Below are 16664 nucleotides of genomic sequence, written 5' to 3'. Positions count from 1 at the left end.
ATTCGCTGCCCCTGGGACTTGGCTAGCCTTGAACTTTTCATCTCAATGAATTGCTCTTCTAATGCATTTCCTTTTCCAATGGCCAGAGCGCCTCTCTGCCCTCCCAGACGTTCCCGTCAACACTTGGTCTGCGGCACTCAGCTGGTGGTTGTGCTATTGACCCATGAGGTGTTGTTTACGCCCAATTCTCTATCGTGTCAGCTTGTGAGTTCCCTCCTCCTTTTCCTCAACAAAAAAACGAGGAAACCAAACAACCACAAATCCCTACAGCTTTTCTCCGATTCTCAAGATTTCATCCACTTTCAGTGTTCCTGTCACCAGCGGTTGTGTCATCAGCAGAGTGCTTCGGGGACGATCGGATTTTGATATATCAAACTGGCAAAAACACATTAAAGGAGATCACAGTAATCCCAGGCCCAAATCCAAGCAGATAAGGATTATATTACTCAAGAACGTACCCCGAGTGACAGAAACTGAACTTATCCAGTGGGAAGACTCATTAGCATTCAGCAGCCAGGATTTCAAGTCTCACCGCTTTGGGTAGTGGTTTTATATATTTATTTCAAAATCGTCTGGAAATCTCCGGCTCCTGGAGGTGGCTCCCTGTAAATCTTTTGGAAAAGACACAGTGTTGTCATTTGCTCTCCTCTGCTGATGTTTCCATTTCCTCAGGCCAGTCCAGCCTTTGACACAAAGACTATTTGACGACAGATGGCTCTGTGAGCTCCTGGTGAGGCCATATCTCACTTTTGGAATGCAAGTGATAACCGGGTTCCTCTAGAGCCTTATTTATTATACTGTTATTCCACACAAACTCATTCGATGTAAAACGTTCTGCCCGTCAACTTGAACCCGCTCTTCCCCAGCTGTCGTGCTGGCAGCTCAAAGATGGTGACAGATGACGCTGATGGACAGGACGCCTGCCATCTCCTGCTTTCCCAAATTAAAAGCCGGATGCTTCCCAGCTGAGGGGACGTGCTAGAGAAAAGAGCTAAGAAGGCACTCTGCAGCATCCTGCAGTTTAATCACCGTAGTAGCTTACTAAGTGGCGTTCGCAGGGTCCCGTTGCCAGGCCTTCCTAGCACTTGTGAGTGTACTTAGGCTAACGGTATGAAATCAACCGAAAGCAGACCACATCACTCCCTCCAGAGCCACGGGAATGCTGTCAGTCTTGCATCCTTGTCCCAATGTTTGCCAAGGACTAGTTCTTTCTCCCTTTTCAGAGGTGCCTGCATCCGGTCTCCAGCTCAAACATTTCTCATAGATGTTTTGGCAATAATATACGAAGTAACGATTTATTCAATCACTCACTTAACAAAGGCACGCAGAAAATATCTAATGGTATTATTTGCTGTTCTGTGGAAACACACCTAAAGGATTGGATAGACTGTCTGTGCATGGATTCAATCAGGACATTACCTTTGGGGTGAGTCTCAGAGACCCAATAGGAGTTTGGCAAGCGGACGCTGGGAGCTCAGTAGTTCCAGGCATGCGTGTGCCAAGGGAGGTTCATGACCAGGTGATCATTTTTACCTGTGAGAAATTAGAATGTTCTTATAACAAGAGAGCTCATGTTAGGCTCTCATGTCTCACATTCTGAGCCAAGGTGACCTTGAACCTCAGCAAATCCCCTTGGGAGGATGTGGGAGAAGGAAGGCTATTAATGTACATCATAAGAATCAGGGGACAGGTGCCATGTTGGCACTGAGGACAGGCAGCAGAAAAGCCAAGAGTATGATCCAATGAGAAACTCATCCTCCACGCCTGGAGGACAAGAGTCCAAACAGGAGGAGAGAGGTTGCTGGGAAGGTGGTGGGGTAGGAAGCCCCAGGACTCTGTCTCCTCACCCAGATTACAACTGCACTGGCAGGATGTGGCTGTTGTAACTGCCTTTGAATTCTGGAGCCTATCCAAAGGCTTGCAGCTTCCAGGGGAGGGTTTGGATGGTAAACTGCAGTTAATTCCAGCCAATTTCAGCTCCCAGCATAGTGGCTGATACCCACCCCCGACCCTTAGCCACATGGCAGGCAGCTGTGCAAGTGCTCCTGGAGCAGCTTATGGGCAGCTTTGGGGAGCCAGCGTGGGCAATAGGGACCTTGACCTCCAAAAACTGGGGCTCTGTGTTCTGATTGCTGCTTCTGATCTTGGAGGTGCAGAAACATAGGTAGGTGGCCCATGTGGAACCCCTCCTCGGTGTTGCAAGCCCCTCCCCCTCCAGCTGAAGCAACGTCCAAGGGAATTAAAGGGCCAGCACCCCTTTTTTCCACTTCCATTCATTTTTCTGCTTTTCCCTTTTGGGAGCCAGACATTTAAAGTCTAGGATTTTGAAAAGAAACCACAAATACAGGGGAATTTATAAAGTCAACACATAAGACCAGAGAAAGGTACATGCCCAAGGAAATATGCAGGTTTAAAAAAAGACCTGAGAAGATCGATGTTTATACCTCAGGCTTATCCCCACCAGAGACACAGCTTACAACAAGCAACAAAACAAAACCAAAATGCAGCAAATCCTGAGGAAGGGGGAGAATCTGATTTCCAGAGTTACTACATTACTAGATTCAAATGTCCAGTTTTCAACAAAAATTCACAAGGTGTACAGGAAAGAACAGCCTGTTCAAAGGAAGAAAGAACCTGACGGAAACCATCACTGAGAAAGACCAGATGGCAGAATTGCTAGATGACAAAGACAACTGTCTTAAAGATGCTCAAAGAACTAATGGAAGACATGGAGAAAGTCAAGAAAACAATGTATGAGCAAAATGGAAATATCAAAAAAGAAACTAAAAAGAAATTCTGGGGCTTCCCTGGTGGCGCAGTGGTTGAGAGTCCGCCTGCCGATGCAGGGGACACGGGTTCGTGCCCCGGTCCGGGAAGATCCCACATGCCGCAGAGAGGTTGGGCCCATGAGCCATGGCCGCTGAGCCTGCGCATCTGGAGCCTGTGCTCCGCAACGGGAGAGGCCACAGCAGTGAGAGCCCCGTGTACCGCAAAAAAAAAAAAAAAGAAAGAAAAAGAAATTCTGGAGCTGAAAAGTGCAATAACTGAAATTAAAAATTCACTAGAGGGATTCAAAGGCATATTTGAGCAGCCAGAAGAAAAAAAAATCAGTGAACTCAAAAATAGGACAATTTGAAATTATTGAGACTGAAGAACAGAAAAAAAAATTGAAGAAAAGTGAACAGAGCCTAAGGGACCTGTGGGACACCATAAACTGGACCAACATTGTGGGCATCCCAGAAAGAGGAGAGAGAGAGAGAGAGAGAAAGGAACAGAGAGATTATTTGAAGAAATAGTGGCCGAAATTTTCCCAAATTTGATGAATGACATGATTATAAACATTTAAGAAGCTCAGCAAACTCCAACAGGATGAACTCAAAGAGACCCACACCAAGACCCATTATAATCAAGCTATAGAACAGCCAAGACAAAAGGAGAATCTTAAAAGCAGCAAGAGAAGAGTAATGCATCACATACAAGGGATCCTCAGTAAGATTATCAGCAGATTTCTCACCAGAAACTTTTGCCCAGAAGGCAGTGGGGCTGTTATATTCAAAGTACTGAAAGAAAAACTGTCAACCGAGGATCTTATACCCAGCAAAACTGTCCCTCAAAAGTGATGGAGAAATGAAGACATTCCCAGGTAAACAAAAGCTGAGAAAGTTGGTTGCCGCTAGACCTTTCCTGCAAGGAATGCTAAAATGAATCCTGCAGATTGAAATGAAAGGACATTAGACAGTAACTTGAAGCCATATGAAGAAATCAAGATCTCAGTAAAGATAAAGATGTGGGCAATTGGAAACACTAGTATTATTTTAACCTTGGTTTATAACTCAATTTTTTATATTCTACTTGATTGAAGAGACTAATACATTTTTTAAAATATTAGCTTAAAAGCTATTATTATAACTTTTGTTTGTAATTTTGTCTTATATACAATGTAAGAAATTAATGCATAAAAAATTATTACTAGTTTATGTTTTGGACACACAACGTGTAAAGACATTTTTGTAACATCAATAACTGAACGGGGTAGGGACAGAATTGTTTAGGAGCAGAGTTTTTTTTTTTTTTATGTTATTGAAGTTAAGTTGGCATAAATTCCAACTGGTGCTATAATGTTAGGATGTTAAATGTAATCCCTGTGGTAACCACAAAGAAAATAGCTACAGAATATACACAAAAGGAAATGAGAAGGGAATTAAAACATTTCACTGCAAAAAATCAACTCAACACAAAAGAAACCAGTCATGCAAGAAATGAGGCACCAAAAAAGCTATAAGGCATCTAGAAAAAAAAAGCTAAAATGATACAAGTAAGTCTCTCCTTATCAGTAATTATTTTAAATGTAAACAAATTTAACTCTACAATCAAAAGACAGAGATCAGCAGGATGGATTTTAAGAAACATGATCCGACTATATGCTGTGTACAAGAGACTCGGTTTAGATTTAAAGACACAAACGGGTTGAAAGTGATAGGATGGAAAAAGGTACTCCACGCAGAGAGCAATCAAAAGAGAGCAGGGGCAGCTATACATAAGCTGGTCACAAAAAGACAGATGCTGTATGATTTCACTCATATGAGTTCCCTAGAGTAGTCAAATTCATAGAGATGGAAAGTAGAATGGTGGCTCCCGGGAGGTTGGGAGGAGAGGGAAAAGGGAAGTTAGTGTTTAATGTTTTAGATTTGCAAGATGAAGAGTTCTGGAGATGGGACAGTGGTGATGGTTACACTGCAATATGAATGTACTTAACACCCCTAAAAATGGTGAAGATGGTACATTTTCTGTTATGTGTATTTTACCACAATTTTTTAAAGTGTTATTAAATTAAAAGAAAAAAACAACTAAATTGGAGTCATTACAGTCCTAATGTACCAAATGATAGTCTTTTTTTTTTTTAAGTGTGCACCATGGTCAGATAGGTTCAGGGAACACTTTATGTTAAGCCTCCCACGCATATGAGCTTCTGAAATTCTTGGGGAGGTGCTGCACGAGGAAACCCTTGTTTACCCTTTTTTTCATGGAGCAGTTTGATCTCTGCGCGTCAACAGCCCTGGTGTAATCAAGGAGCCGAAGGTGTTTGAAACACAGCCATCTCTCACGTGCCCTGTTCCTGTGGTTGCTGGCTGGCCTGTAGGAAATTGCCGCTGGCCACAGGCCCACATCCCTGTGTGTGGTGAACTGTCCATCTAGTGGCCCCCAGTGACCCTCTCCCCCTGGTAGTTAAGTCTTTTGAATCTGGCCTGGCCCTGTGACCTGAGGCGGAATCCACACGGTGCCAGTTCCAGGCCTCAAGCCTAGGAAGGTCTGGCAGCTTCCGCTTTGGCACTTTGAGGGAAGCCAGGGCCCGTGTCAGAAGTCTGGCTGCTCTGAGCCCACACTGAGCTGTGAGGGAGCCCACGCTGGCCTTGTGGGCAGGACACGTGGACGAGAACTGAGGAACCCAGCCAACAGCAAGTTGTTCTGTTCAGCCTCCAGCCTTGTGAGCACCAGAGCTGGTGAGTCTGCATGAAACCAAGATGAGCTGCCTGCCCAAAGTCCACGTTGGGAGCAAATAAGCAATTGTTTTAAGCCTCTGTGTTTGGGGCTGGTGGATTTGTGCAGCGATAGATACTCCAAACCGCATGTTACCTGTCTGGCTGAGTGAGGTCGTGAGCAGCCCAGTTGGGGCTTCTCATTACCTTCATTCTCCCTTCCCCTGTGGTCCCCTCTTCTTCCCTGATGATCTAATCCTCCAGCCTGCATCTCTGAACAATAAGGCCATATCCTACCTAATCACAGTACTATTATCATAGTTAAGACAACTAGCATTAATTCTGTAATGCCCTCCAATATATAGTCCCTATTCTAATTTCACCATTTGTGCTCCCAAAATTTCTCTTATAATGTTTTTTTTAACTCCAGGAGCCACCAAGGCTCCTGGTTTTCATTTCATGAAGAATTCTCGAAAGGCATTTCACTGGAGAAGAAGATGGTGACTAGAAGTCCTGCTGTGGTTATTACCTGGGCCACTCTTTGCTCCTCTCCTGGTCCACCTCCTTCACAGGTTGTAGGTTTCAATGAGAGCCATTGCTAATTTGTGGTGACCACTATTCTAAACTAGTCCAGGTGAGTAAGAGCTTCCACATATAACATTTTCATTTCTGCTCGCCCATAAACACCCAGCGTGCTCACTACTTGGTATATTGGCTTCTTCGTGGGTCTCCTCTCAGCTCTTATTTTATTTCTTGGTGGCTCATTGACTTCTCTGGATAGTAATTCCAAGCTGTGCATTTCCCTTGTGGGAACCTCTGGCTCCATCATGCTGTCTTCACTGCATCTTTTTTGGGTAGAGATGAATCATTCTGGAGGGGGTGCTTAGAAAGAGTGAGACCTGGGCATGGGAAGAGAGAGGAAGATAACATTTTTTTGCAGCAATGGTGTTAAGAGGGTGAAAGTAAGCAAACCCAGGGCTTTCCTGCCTCTGTTGGTGGACAAGGCAGTAGGACATCTCCAGAGACAGAGGGGAGTCCAGGATATAGGGGAGCTACCAACCCTAGTCCTGGCATTAAGCAAGATTTTTTGTGTGAAGAAACAGGTATATCCATAGTGATAATTCTCGGTTTGCACATTATCTTGCCGAAAGCCAAATAAATTCACAAGTTTCTTCTTGATATTGTGAGGAAGGATTCTGAAGTTTCCTGGGGCACTTACACTGCCCTCACACCACGTGGGGGAGTCAATATTTTATTCTAATAAATGTTTAAACATTTAAAAAATGTTTTACAAGGACTTTCAAAGGTTTATTGTGATCTCAGTCCTTTAAGGTGGAGTCCCTTCCTGCCCAGAGGGAAAGGGACCATGACCCTGTTTTAGCCAGTTCCTGCCTGCGACCCTCTTTGCCCAGGAAACCTCCAGAAAAAAGAATGCTGCAGGACCCCCACAGGCTATACCAGGACCTGGGAAGTCAGATGTCTTCCTGTTTCTTCCTACGGAAGCAGCTCTGCAAGAACTGGGAAAGGACAGATTGCTTCCCATCTTCTGCATGGCCTCAGGGGAAGAACAACTGATCAAAAACGGAAGGTCAGGGCTTCCCTGGTGGCGCAGTGGTTGAGAGTCCGCCTGCCGATGCAGGGGACGCGGGTTCATGCCCCGGTCCGGGAGGATCCCGCAGGCCGCGGAGCGGCTGGGCCCGTAAGCCATGGCCGCTGAGCCTGCGCGTCTGGAGCCTGTGCTCCGCAACGGGAGAGGCCACAACAGTGAGAGGCCCGCGTACCGCAAAAAAAAAAAAACAAACAAAAAAAAACAAACCGGAAGGTCAATATCACCCCTACTGGGCAAACTTGAGATCTTTGAAGAGCCTCTCAGCCCAGCGGACACTCGAGCCCTGCTCAGAGTGAGCAGAAAGAGGCTCAGCTTTCCCCTTGGAGGCCCATCCTGGCCCGAGCTCATCATCAAATGCGGAGCGTTTTTTTTTTTGTTTTTTTTTTTTTTAGATTTATTTATTATTTTTGGCTGCGTTGGGTCTTCGTTGCTGCACGCGGGCGGCATGTGGGATCTTCCCGGACCAGGACTCGAACACGTGTCCCCTGCAGTGGCAGGCAGATTCTTAACCACTGCACCACCAGGGAAGCCTGCGGAGCGTTTTAATCTTTATGCTGCCCCTGCTGCCCTGGCCAGAAAAGCATTCATCACAGCGCCTTGCTCTATCATTTCCTTCAGAAGCCTAAAGTTCATGTCACTCCAAGCCTCTCTTGTCGGAAAGCGGGAGATGACGACATGACGTTGGCCCCCCGTGAGTACAGAATAGCACACTGGGTCCCCATTCGCATGGCTTAGTTGCAAAGCTGGTCCGTGACCTTTCCTGACCCCTCCATCCTAACTCTGCATCCATTTGCCGAATACAACCGGCTCCTTTTTTAGGGCAGCAGACAGCTTTATTCTGAGATTTTTAATAATGTCAAGTATTATAATAGCTGCAGTTTGGGGTCATGGCCATCTTTCCCCACCCTGGTAGTTACAGACAGGGGCTCTGGGGTGGTCACATTCCCATCATGGGGGTGGGGGGAGGGGAGGCTCCCTGGCCCGAGAGAGGCAGACCACAGGTCGGGGAGAAGCCCCCGTACCTTTGTCCCCAGCCACCAGCTCTCTGCCCCTGGCCTCTGCCGACCCTTCCCTCAGGAGGCCGTCTGCCTGGGGTTCCCTGAGCTCTGTGCTCAGATTCCCCACCTCCTCACCCGTCAGGTGTGATAAGAAGAAAACCAATATCCCCTGGCGGGGACCTCAGCTGGGGCCGTCGGCCAGAACGGCTACGCCTGGCCTGTCCATGTGGCTGCCTGGCTTCCTCACAGCCTGGTGGATGGGTTGAGAGAGAGACAGAGGGGGGAGACAGGGCTCCAGGTTGAAGCTGTATTGCCTCAGAAGTCACATCCTGTCCCTTCTGCCACATTCTGTGCCTTGGAATCAAGTCACTAAGGCCAGTCCAAATTCAAAGGAAGGAAGTGATGAGAAGAGTGCTCTGGAATGTTCAGACACATTTTAACTTTACCACACATCTGCACAGTTGCCGAAACTCACGGGCTGAACATTTGAGAACCGTTCATCTTATGGTAGGTTGTGGTATTATGACTTACTATAAGAAACATATATTTGGTCTTCATCCCAGTTCCTGGCACAGAGCTCCTGAAACCCCGGGGATTTCCCAGAGCCGATAGAGGTGTCTTTTGTGATGTTAATGAGGATGGAGAACCAACCTTGATTAGAGGATTGGAACTTTCAGTCCCACCCTCTGATTTCAGGGGAGGAGATAAGGTCTGGAAATGCAGTCAGTGATCCGTCATGCCCGCTAGATGAAGCCTGCAGAAGACCCAAAAGTACAAGTTCAGAGAACATCCGAGTTGATGAATATGTTGAAATCGGGGAGGGTGGTAGCACCCAGAGCTCCACGCCCTTTCCCCACCTGTGCATCTCTTCCATCTGGCCGTTTCCTGAGTTGTGTTCTTTTACGACAAACCAGCAAGCTAGCAAGTAAAATGCTTCTCTGTGTTCTATGAGCCACCCTAGCAAATTAGTCTAACCTGAGGAGGTCATGGGAACCCCTGACCTCCAGCCAGGGGGTCAGAAGCACAGGTGACGATCAGACTTGCGAGGGGCATCTGAAGTGGGGGGAGGGGCAGTCTTGGGGGACCGAGCCCTCAGCCTGTGGGATCTGACACCATCTCCAGGTAGACAGTGTCAGAACTGAGTTGAATTGTGGGACACCCAGCTGGTGTCAGAGCATTGCTTGATGGAGAACTGCAATTACACTTTGAAATTGGTGTCAGAAGCGTATATGTCAATTATACTCCAATTTAAAAAATGGAAATTTGGCTTTCCTTGACCCTAAAATAGAGGCCCCACCCCACTGTCACTCCCCACCCCTGCGCCCTGTTGTATTTTACTCCAGAGCACTTATCACAACCCAACACAGTATTATACGTTGTTTCTTCACTATTTGCCGTCTCCCTCCCACCCCACTCCCCATGCTAAGCAAGACGGTAGAATCTAGGACAGGCCATTTTCGATGAACACCTCGCACCTGCAGCAGAGGCTGGCACACAGGTGCACAGTCAAGATTTGTCAACTTCACTGAAAGCATTCAAATGACTCCAGGGAGGGAAGCCCCACACAGCTGAAAACAAGGGGCAACAAGCTGTGTATGTCAACGTATTAAATACTGACCACAGATGACACAGGCATTCAGACAAGGAAAGGGGCGTCTAATGCTGACGGATAGAGCCAGAAGAATCCTCAGAGGTGACTGGTTTAGCAACTCGCTTTACAGCTGAGGGCAGTGCGGTCCCAAGAAGGCCAGAGGATCGTTCAAGGCCACATAACAGTAGGTCTAGAGCCAGGTCTGTGGCTTGGGTCACTAGGTAAAGTTAAAGCTCCAGGTGTCTATCCCTCTCTCCAATGCAGCATCTTTTAGGATCGTAGCATCCCTAGCCTGACAGTGCTGGCTGGCTGGGCAAAAATGAATGAGATTTTAGAAAGAGATTATGAATTGGACAGTAAAAGTCAGGCTCACATGCTGCGGGATCTCTGGGTACTAGACCGAGGGAAATGCATTCTTTGGAGTTTTATTTCATTCACCTTGGGTCATGGGATCAGCTGCATGAAAAATACTACTGGTCTTTCGTATCACAAAAGCCTCTGTTTTTCCCGGCCATTGGCTAAAGTGCTCTCTGTAAAAGATAGAAGTTTCTAAGCCAGTTCTCCTTAAGCAAGTGATCCCATGATAGAAAGATAGAAACACGTGACTGCCATTCACGCACAGAAAAGCTTTTGGATTCTTACCTCTGTTATCTTTCTGAGAGCACTAATTTAAGGCGCTCTCCCATGGCGCTGGACTAACTCCCACATCGTGCAGCCAGAAGTCAAATCACGCCTCATCTCTGCACCACACAGCACCCAATTCTATGTCTTAGTTCTTATTCAAGTTTCTTGAGTGACTCTATTTGAGTAACGTGTTAGGACAAAGAAACGCACTAGTCCAGGTGGAAGATTCATTTCAGAAAAGAACATGAGGATTTGCAGAACAGTGGGAATCAGGTTTAAAAAAACAGAAGAAAAAATGGCACGTGCACACTTGCTATACCAATGTATTTTCTCCTTCAAATTGACATTGTCTTAACAAGCACAACGGGCCACTGGAGATTTTGTAAATGCACGATTCTTCTCCCCTCCATCCCGTTTACCTGGCTTTACCTGGAAGAGACTGCATCTGAGCCCAGAAGACATTACAAATCCTTTTCGTGATGATGCTTCTTTTTTAAAATAATTAATTAATTAATTAATTAATTTTTGGCTGTGTTGGGTCTTTGTTGCTGCACGCAGGCTTTCTCTAGTTGCAGCGAGTGGGGGCTACTCTTCGTTGTGGTGCGTGGGCTGCTCATTGTGGTGGCTTCTCTTGTTGTGGAGCATGGGCTCTAGGTGCGTGGGCTTCAGCAGTTGTGGATGCAGGCTCTAGAGCACAGGCTCAGCAGTTGTGGCGCCTGGGCTTAGTTGCTCCGCGGCATGTGGGATCTTCCCAGACCAGGGATCGAACCTATGTCTGCTGCATTGGCAGGCGGATTCTTAACCACTGCGCCACCAGGGAAGTCCCCATGAGGATGTTTCTAAGAGCGACAGACATCATTGCAATTCAGCAGCACCAAATGGACACCTGAGGTTTATTTGCTTAAACAATGAATGAATAATGAGACAGGGTGAGCTGCTCGTTTTTTCTTCCTCTTCGTAATTGTCATGAACTGTACATTCCAGTTTTCCCATTTGTGCTTCAGGTAAAATTGCATCAGCCCATGTGGTTACTTCAGGCTCCCTTAGAGCCGTCTGCTACTTCCCCCTTTTAGACTGCTGCAGTGACTCACATCCATCCTATAGAGACTCTACAAATGGTAGCTCCCACTATGCTTTGCTCCTAGTAGATGCTCACTAAATGTTTGCAGACTGAATCTGTCAAGAGAATGCTCTCTGTACTCCCTTCCCTTCAAAAAGAGGATTTCTGAAATCCTAGAAACATGTTCGGAATGTTTAGAGACAGGCAAAATTTCGAGATTAATGATGTCTGTGAAATTTGCCTTAAGAATGTGATGTCACACATATAAGTTGGTGCCTTACCCTGACCATTTGGCTGGTAGGTATGTGGGTCACATAGACAACGAGGCAAAAAGGGGAGCTGGACTAGTGCAAATCCATGTGCTGGAAGTACTGTCACTTACGTTTTGCTCAGTTGTGGATGAGCAAGTAGTTCAATGGTGTGTGAGTGAGTGAAGTAAGCATACACTAGGGTGGTGGAGAAGCAAAATAAGGGCAGATGGCAGAGGGCCAAAGATGCTAGTCTAAGGAGTATCAATTCCCTTCTATAGCAATCAGAGATCCTCCCAAGGTTTTTGACAATGACAAGAATGCTCATGGAGGCCATTCTTATAATCATCAAATGTATGTTTAGGTAAGATGGTACAACTATTTGTAAAACAGTTCGGCAGTGTCTTACAACATTAAACATATACCTACCAGCAGCCCTTATTCCCAGTATTTGCTTGCTCCAAAGAAATGAAAGTGTATTTGCAAACACACAAAAAAACTTGTACATGGATGTTCACAGAAGCTTTATCCCAAAACACTGGAGACAACCCAAATACCCATCAACAGGGGAATGGACCAACAAATTGTGGTACATCTACATAGTGATAAACAAAGGACTGATTCACACAACATGGATGAATTTCAAAAACATTATACTGAGGAAAAGAAGTCAGACAAAAGACTATAAACAGTAGATTTCATTTATAGGAAACTCTCGAAAAAACTAATCTAATCTGTAGGGGCAAAGTGCAGATTAAGAGTTGCCTGAGGCCAGGGGTGAGGAGGGAGTTGCCACCGCACGCACAGGAGCATGGGGAACTTTTGGGGGTGATGGAATTGTTCTATATCCTTGTTGTAGTGTTGGTTTCCCAAGTACGTCCATTTGTCAAAATTCATTGAACTTAAATGGAAGTATTTTAATGTATGTAAATTATATCTACACGAAGCTGGTTTAAAAAAAAAGAACTGTATTTGGGCAAAATGCCATACAAGGCAGAGGAAACAAGACAGACCTTCCTAAGGTGCTTGTCCTCTTGACTGAAGGTGAGTTGCAGCCTGTGACATAGAGGCCCCGCACTGCAGCACCATGGACAGCAGCGTGGGTGCCATGGCCCGGGAAGCATGTGGACAGAACGGAGAGGAGAGTGCGTGTGTGCGTGTGTGTGCGTTCGTGTGTGCGTGCGGGGGGGATGGGATCCCTGTGGCCTGGAGTTAATTAATGCACGTCATTCTAGTGAAAATCTTACCTATCTGGCTCTTCCTTCAAGACTTGTTCCCAGTTCCACTTTCTCCATGAAGTCTTGCTTGACTCCCTGCCCATAACAGCCTTTTCTTCTTTCTCTCCTCTGAACTCTTAGAGTAAGTTCTGTTTAACTTGTTTGGAAGTAACCATGGCCTTTTTTTTTTCTTTTCTTGTACTGCTATTGAAATTGCTTATTGCTACTTAATTTTAAATGTGATTACACCTTATATCGTCTGCTACTGCGAGTCCCTGAAGAGAGAACCACAGCCTGGATCCCCCTGAGTTCCTACAGAGAAGTCGGGCAGTTTCTGTGGATGTTCTTGATTCATGTTGATTTTCAGTTCCTAAAACTGGACTCTGTTAACAATTTGGCATAAGGAAGAGACAGCTACAACTCTATCATAACTGAACTTAAGGACTATGTAGGGAGATAATGAGGTTTGTGAACCCCCCAGTAAGTCATCTCCATTTCTACTTTATTAATTTATTTTTATTAATTTTTATTGGAGTATGGTTGCTTTACAATGTTGTGTTAGCCTCCACTGCACAACAAAATGAATCAGCCATGCACATACAGATATCCCCTCCCTTTTGGACCCATTTCTACTTTAACTGACAGACCATAATTTCTACCACAAAGCCAATACCCTCTTCAGGTGATGTCCTCTCTGTGGCAAACTGAAATCTAGTTGATATATTTCCCCGATGATTTCATATCTCCATGATTTTTTTTCAGTCATGAATTTCAGCCAGGGCAGTCACATTTGTATTCGAAGCCTGCCAACTCTGACCAGAAATCAGATGTCCGCTTAAGACACACCTTGACAAGCGGATTAGATGTTCTAGTGAAAGGCAGATAAATGTCACTCATGTCACTATAAATAAAAGTCTGGGCCTGCTTATCAGCTTGTAGGGTTGAGGTCATACCTTCTACACTTCTTAGTGCTTCACACTTTATTATCCTTTAAAGGACGCCTTTTCCATCCAGTTTCTCCATTTATACCCCCAAAGGGAATTATGACTGTTCAACTCCTTGAAACATATGCCTTCTGTCAACGTCCTGTCTTTTGCTTTAGGAGACAATACAACCTGTGGCCTTAAACAGAAATCTGCCAGAATCTTCTCAAATGTCATGTTATGGAATGAAATGGAGCAGGACCCTTTCATAGTGCTGACCTAGGACGTCTTATACCTGCTTTACAAGCGAATCACATTCTGGTGGGCTTTGACTGTTCGGGGTTACATTTCAGAGCATGGGATTTGTCATTGAAATCCATGTAATAACAAGTATGGATTTGGACTTGTGGCTTTGGTCAAATCCTGTTCTTTGAAACCGAACTACATACAGCCAAAGTTTGCAGAAACATCAGTCGCAGTCTGTATACACTGTATACACTCCAAAAGTAGCTGAGGGCTACAAGGCCTTGCAAAAAAAAAAAAAAAGGATTTTTGTGGTTAGAGAAATTGCGAGATGGGGCATGCCAAAAGGCTCTAACGTGGCCACAGGAATGTAGTCTGCTTAACTCAGTTCAACCCAGAGCCCCTAAAGTCACGTGACTACAGATCCCCTTTCTCACATGCTTTGGGGGTACGATGCTCATTGTTTTATGTCTTTGGTCAACTTAAGGTGTGAGGACAGACTGAGAAAGTTTACAGGGAAATAAGCTTTCTGAATACATTTAGCAGTGTGTACAGACCGAGGCCTTAACAAATGCATCTTTCAGTTATTTCCATTTCTGCATTACCTTTCTGTACCTATTTTTTTTTTTTTTTTTTTTTTCTGAGCTGCATTCTTAAGTTCAGTGAGGACAGGACTGCACAGGAACAAACATGTTTTCACCAATGTCATGTTCATTTGTACCTGTGAATTACACCTGGTGATAATGATTGCACATTGTTTTGTGCAGCAAAGAGCATTTAAGACAAGATCTGAATATATCAAAATCCTAGAAATTTGAAAAAGTAGCTTTGGATGGGTTCTAAGAGCAGAAACTTGTCGATTCCATTTCTGTTTCTGTGTCCTAAGACAGAGGTTCTCAAAGTTTCTGGCCTTGGGACTCCTTTATACTCTTCAAACTTATTGAGCACCCCAAAGAGCTTTTGTTCAGGTAATAATATCTGTCAATATTTACCATGTTAGAAATCAAACCTGAGAAAATTTAAAAATGCTTAGAATACTGAAATAAATAATTATTAATTGGGACTTCCCTGGTGGTCAGTGGTAGAGTCCGCCTTCCAACGCAGAGGACGCTGGTTCGATCCCTGGTCAGGGAACTAAGATCCCATATGCTGCGGGGCAACTAAGCCCAGGTGCCGCAGCTACTGAGCTTGCAGCCTCAAGGAGAGAGCCCACGTGCCACAAACTACAGAGTCCACGTGCCACAACTAGAGAGAGAAAACCCACATGCCACAACTAGAAAGAAGCCTGTGCGCTGCAACGAAAGATCCCATATGCCGCAACTAAGACCTGACGCAGCCAAAAAAGAAAGAAAATTATTAATTCACTTTAACAAAAAACCCATAACATGCTAACATAAGTAACATATTTTAATAAAACAACTATTTTTCCCAAAATTAGTGAGAAGATTGGCATTGTTTTATATTTTTTGAAATTCTTCAGTGTCTGGCTTAATAGAAGACAACTGGGTTGCCACAGCTGCTTCTGATATTCAATCTGTTGAGCTATCACATCACATAGCCTCTGAACAATACACTCAGAGAATGAGAGTGAAGAGGGAAAATCACATGTTTTTTTGGCCTTGCTGCTCGGCATGCAGGATCTTAGTTCCCGGACCAGGGATCGAACCCATGGCCCCTGCAGTGGAAGCACGGAGTCCTAACCACTGGACCACCAGGGAAGTCCCCCAAATCACATCTTAATATTACTATGAAAATGGTTTTAACCTCATGGACCCCCTGAACAGGTCTCTGGGATCTTAGGGGTCCCTGGATCACATTTTGAGAACTACTGCTCTAAGAATTCAATTCAATAAAAATATTGACAATCTACTGGATGCCCACAACAAGATTAATAAAGACATGTCCCTGCTTCCAGGGAACTCACAGTGTCTCCTTCCACACACACCTCCTTTTTTTCCTATTCAATCTCACTGAGATTTCAAGACTCATTGTCATTCAACTTCCTACTTATCATCTCTGATTTCCCCATTAGATGACTAGATCTCTATCTTTTTAAAATGTCTGTAGCAGTTATTGTCTGTGCAATTCATGTGGGATTTTTAATCATACACTGTGGTATGAGACTTGTTTACCGTAGGTCAAAATGCGACTTTATTATGCTGTGGTTGTATCTTGTCCTTGCTACTGATGGTAGGCTCTTTGAAAGCAATGATTTATTTTGTTAATCGTGCCCAACACAGGCAGGCAGCAGGGACTGTGGACCTTAAATACATATTTAATAATTTGATTTGCAGCTTAATTAAAAAGTGTGGCAGAGATAAGGCGTGTTCACCAATCCTGTTTCCTGTTCCTATTCTTGAGCACTCCAAAAGACTGTATTTCCCAATCTTGTCTTCAGTTGGGTTGGGACCATGTGACTGGGATTTGGTCAAACGGATGCAAGTAGAAATTATGTAAGCCCCCATCAAGCCTGGCCCTTCAGAACATCCAGGGCAGCCCTCCTGCCCTGTCTTCCTTTGGTAGTGGCTGTGGTGGTCATGTGTTGAGCTGGCAGAACCACAGGATGAAAGCAGCTGGATCCCTGAGTCACCCCGTGGAGGACAGCCCTGTAGGGTAGCTCAACGGCACATATGGTCAGCTGATGAGATTTCAGGCATTACTTATTACCACAGCA

The 16664-nt window shown here is 45.0% G+C and overlaps 1 long non-coding RNA gene across 2 annotated transcripts in view; it reads right to left on the bottom strand.

Moving 5' to 3' along the window:
* LOC132506534 (uncharacterized) overlaps positions 1-16664 on the bottom strand; it is a 28385-nt gene that overhangs the window by 9769 nt on the left and 1952 nt on the right. The window contains exons 2-4 of one of the 2 annotated variants that reach the window (XR_009535866.1): positions 10318-10474; positions 8736-8838; positions 6007-6376 (exon numbers count right to left, since the gene is read on the bottom strand). This is a non-coding gene — a long non-coding RNA (uncharacterized LOC132506534). Of the gene's footprint in view, positions 1-4341; positions 6377-8735; positions 8839-10317; positions 10475-16664 lie in introns of those variants that run through there. The other variant, XR_009535865.1, reaches the window with a different exon arrangement.

The sequence above is a fragment of the Lagenorhynchus albirostris genome, chromosome 15, assembly GCF_949774975.1.
Source record: "Lagenorhynchus albirostris chromosome 15, mLagAlb1.1, whole genome shotgun sequence".
Lineage (NCBI taxonomy): Eukaryota > Metazoa > Chordata > Mammalia > Artiodactyla > Delphinidae > Lagenorhynchus > Lagenorhynchus albirostris.
The sequence above is the reverse complement of the archived record's forward strand: the minus strand, read 5'-3'. Positions and strand labels throughout refer to the sequence as shown.